Consider the following 5161-nt stretch of genomic DNA (forward strand, 5'->3'; position numbering starts at 1 on the left):
ATAATTATACTTTTGTGCAGCCGATTAACAAAGGTGATTAAAGCTAGATCAGCAGCTGCATCCAAGCAGTTTTCATCAGAGTGTCCAAAAATTTTGTGTGCGCGGAAATCAACTTTTACATCCTGAGGCATCTGAGGGGGAGCCATAAATTCAGCCTCGTAACCCTTATCCAATTCAGCGTTGCTGGAGTCTGACCCAGCTGTTGTAGTGTAAGAGAGGTGGGCTACACCCTGGACAGGTGGCCCGTCTATTGCAGGGCTAACACAGAGAGGCAGTCATTCATGCTGACATTAACATTCACAGATAATTTAGAATTGGCAAGTTAATATTCACGTTTTTGAGCTGTGGGAAGAATCCAGAGTACCTGGAGAGAGAACATGCAAATTATACACAACAAGGACCAGCCTGCCAATGAACCACTAACCACTGCACTGCTCAAGGAGAGCAATTAGTGCAAACTGCCTAAACTGACCGATGCCTTGCTGGTGAAAATCTACCATGTGTAGGTGATGCACAGGATTTAAACAGCGTAATCTTAAAATACAAGTTGTCCTAAAAAAGGTGCAGTTTGTCATTGGCAAAATCACACAACTCTTAAGTCAAATGCTGGAACAAATCAGTTTAAAAAGACTAAAATCTTCACAGTAGAAGGCCATCGAGATACACTGAATAAAAGTACTTTCATGCTTAAACTTAACTTGAATGTTGGATTTTATTTATTTGAGGAAAATATAATACTTTTTCCATAAACTAGCACATGCTTTTATATTAATACATCTGATATTTTAAGATAAAAAAGGTAATACAATCAAATACATAATAATATTACATGATTGTGGGGTATAATTGTGCATAACTAGATCTACTTTTGATGATTTTAAGGATATTTTTCAGAGGAAAGTTGCACAGTACATTTTAATGCAGGGATTCTTTGCTATCTTATAAGTGTTACACACTAGCAATGTTACTTTTGGTCAAGTAAAGCAGCTGAAAGACCTCTTTCATTAATAGCAGCAGTGCACAGGACAGCAAGGTCATTGTTGGCGACATCTTTAATGCAACGATGCAGACTGACCCAATTAAGTTGCAGGAAAAGACAATCACAACCGTAGTAGTGGTACTACTGATGAGCCTGTGTTTGTGTGCTGAGGCGGCGAGTAAGTATGGAGGACGCCAGGCAGAGTTGGGAAGTCCGGTCCCTTTTTCTTTCTCTCTCTTTTCCTTTGATGGCGGGTGGAGTAGTGGAGCTGAGCGACGGTTCACCCCAGAGACCTTCCTCCCTCCCTGCTTTGGGAAACAAAAGGGGCTTTTTCTCTGAGGAGCACAGTGACGTGGGAGGCGGCTGTGAATATGGGCCATGTGTCAGGGCTGCTGCTGCTCCGTTTGTCTGTTTCCCCTCCCCATCTCTGGTGCCTGTGCAAATCTACAAAAATTTATGCCGTCGTTACATTTTTGATTCACTTCTCCCTGACGGCCGCACGCTCCTCCTGCAAGTTTGTTCACACTTGCAATGATGCTTGTCATTCTTTGAAAGCAATGATGTGCCACTGAGGGAAGAAAGACTCCTCATTAAAGACTAGCTGAGTAATTTGAAGATTGCTTGACATGCTATACTCAAGACTCAAATTTCAAACGAAGCATATCTGCAGGTCGCCTGCAATGCCTTGTAAAGTGCTGACTTGTGGCTGTTGCACGAGAAACCTTTGAGGCCATATTTACGCTCAGAGTCACCAGTGGTACACACAGCTCACTAAACCTTTCTCATGTACTGAGTTGAGAAGGAAAAGGGTAAACACGAGCCTTTTTAAACGTGCCGTGCAGCAGCCCAACACACTCAGGGCCCCCGGCCTTTAATCAGTAGAGCGACAGAAGTGAAGCGAGACGATAGATACAGCAGGAGGGGTGCATGACACTTGCTCAAAACCCTCCACCACACATAAGAGAAAGGTGGTCACTTTTGAGGGGCTTTTGGAGGTTAATGACACTTCACTTCATACGGCATACTTCAGCTTTAAGACAACAGACGTCCCACACTTTTCACCGCATTCGTTTGCTTCTCTATTATGAAAGGGTTGCGCTGACAGTTTTCCGTCCACATGTACATAAATAAATCATTTTATTTAATATTCAAATATGATGCGTGCTTTACAGAATTTTTTTTACGCCATTTTTCCGGGTGGAAAAGTCAAACCATATGTGAAATGAGCCGAATATTGGCAGGAGTCTCGGGTTAGTTGCCAACCACAGCTTGGCAGCTCAAATGTGGTAGAGGTGAAAAGCAATTTAGCAGTACCACCCAACCACAAAACATTTCCAGTAGAGCAAATGCTTTTTTTGTTTGTTTGTGTGTGTGTGTTTAAGTAAAATTGCGAGGAGCTTAATTTTGAAAAGTCAAACCAAAATATCAGCTCAAACCTCCAGTTACTGACTGGTCATGTTGACTACACTTTGCAGGATTCACTCTGAAGTACTTCTGGGAAAAACTGTATTCATTGTCGTGTCTTAAAAGCAGACGTCTGGTCTTACACAAAGAATGAATCAGAAAAGTCATAAATTCTTATTTTTTTTGTCAATACCTTCTGAGTTCAGTCCAGTGTCACTTCACAAGACAACTGCAGGGTCTAAAATGTGAGTCCTCACCTCACCGACCAGTAAAGTTGTAGTTTTTACCTGTTTTGCCTATTAATGAGACTTGTTCCCCATCCACACCAAGGGTCTAGGAATAGAACAGGTTATTTATACTTTCTTTCTAAAGCTGTATTCACATGAGACAAATTCAATAATAGTCGCTTTATGTACAACTATGAAGACTGTTGGGTAGAAAATCGGGGTGGGGTTGGGGACAGCACAGAGAGGGAGGAAATTTAGGGTTTGGCTCCAGACCTAACATCTTCAGACGTTTCAAATCCCTCCTGCACCACCAAGAGCTGTTGGCACAGCTGCCCACAAGGGAAGGAGAGTGATGAAATGTGGGGAAACCGCGTGTCTTGGCGAGCAAAATCAAGAGGCCTCTTTTAGACCAGCTTGCTACACGCAGAAGGGAGGGGATAAATAACTGGCTGCTGTAAAAACAAGTGCACGTTTCTGTGGATAATGGTGCATTTAGAGCTGCAGGTGTGCGACGTTGTCTGGTCAGCTGACCCTCCATTTCCTGTCAAACAGGAAGAACCGAATGAGCAGAGATGAAAGTTCAAGGTAGCACACAGCTGGCAGTTGTTAAGGTGGGTAACTGCAGGTGCATTACAAAAGCGGCTGTGTGCACGCTGTGTAAGAGGAGCCTAACCCAAATAGATGACATACAAATGTAGTGTATGTGAATATAGTCTGAGAGACACACTGCAGCAGGGAGCACTCTGCAAATATGCACAGTGTGTGTGTAATGAGCTGGGGAAAATCACTTATAAAAGTATCTGACCATAAGTTCGATTTACATTAAAATAATTTCAACAAATAGAAAAAAGTATCAAAACTTTGACTGGGATTCTGTTGCAAACGCAAACACTGTTGAAATCATACCCCTCACAAGAATGTTAGTACTGAATGCCAGAAAGTGGCAGGATACTTTCAGCATACAGCCACATTCTGTTCTTGATCCTCAGACTCATGTTAAAGGGATTTGCATCCCTAAGGTGTCCGTCAACATAAGATGAAAATGAGATCATCAGCTCAATGAGCTGAGGTTGTAGGAGAGGAGGGCGGGAGGGGTGAGGATACTCTTGTGGTCGTAATCATATTCTGCTATGACCAGAGAAGATGATACTTCAAGACAGACATGTAATGAACTCTGCCTTGAATCAAGTGCACTAAACGGGAAATGACATTTACAGGTAAAATGCAGAAAAGGCTATAAAAGGGAATTCTTCTGCCACTTTGACAAGTTGTATTTGATATCCAGTCTCGACACATGAGTAGTCAAAACTCTGAATAGGTGGAAAACAAAGGTTAGTATCATTTAACTGATCACTTGTGAAACATGGTCACAATCTCTGCTATTCCAGGTATTCCTGAAATATTGCATTCACAGGATTGGCACAGATGGAGTGTCACTGTGACTCTGAACTTCGGACACTGAATTCTAATCAGTTTAACCTAATGTAGCCCCTTAGTGGAGATCTCTATGTAGGTCCAGGGGAAATATATATATATATATATATATATATATATATATATATATATATATATATATATATATATATATATATATATATATATATATATATATGACACAGGCGTCTCCCAAAAGATAATAAGATGATGTACAAGAGGCATCATTGTGGAAAAAAATATTTCTCAGCTTTTATTTACATTTAAGCAAACGGAGGAAATAGGAGTTTTCCTATTTGTTAAGTCACTTAACACTACCTGTGAATCATTCAAGCATTTAAAAAGCACCTAGCTCAAAGGATAAACCAGTGTTGCATCGTCACATAACTGAAAAATTAGCAAAGAACAAATTTAAATCGTATCTTTAGTCACTTTGTTACTAGCAGCCTGTCACAAAAACAGATGAATCTAGAAAGAAATGCCCCTAATAACTGTTTGACAGGCATAGATAGTATTTTTGCACCAACAAGGTGTGGTGTGTCTTTTAACAGCTGAAGAAGTGGAGGACAAAAGAAAAAGGGGGAGGCTTAAAAAACTTTTCTGTTAAGTTTTTTAGGTCACGACTAAGAAACAGGAAAAATAAATCTAACAAAAAGGAAGGAAAGTTAGGAAGGAAAATAGGGGAAAGGCAGAGGTATGCCAAATTACACAAGAACTGGACTGAAAAATCGGTGGCAGAAAAAACATCTTTGCAAATCAATTATGGAGTAATGAATCCAAATTTGAAATATTTGTTTCAAATCGTTAGCAGTATGTACGAAAAGGTCAGGCAACAGTTACTGCCTATGGCCATCTGTGAAACACTGTGGAGACTCTGTCAGGGTTTGGATGCATTTCAGTCAGGGATGTTGGAGATCTTGTCAAAATTGATGGAATTATGAATGCAGATTTTGATCCACCACATAATACCATCTGGGTAGAATTTGATTAGAAACAGTTTCATTATTCAGCATCAAAATGATCCAAAAAACACTGCAAATAAATCCCAGCAGCCATTTCAAAATTTCATCGCAAAATATACCGAAATAAGGGGTGGCTCAAAATTTTTGCACAGCAG

The sequence above is a fragment of the Astatotilapia calliptera genome, chromosome 8, assembly GCF_900246225.1.
Source record: "Astatotilapia calliptera chromosome 8, fAstCal1.2, whole genome shotgun sequence".
In the NCBI taxonomy this organism is placed as follows: Eukaryota; Metazoa; Chordata; class Actinopteri; order Cichliformes; family Cichlidae; genus Astatotilapia; species Astatotilapia calliptera.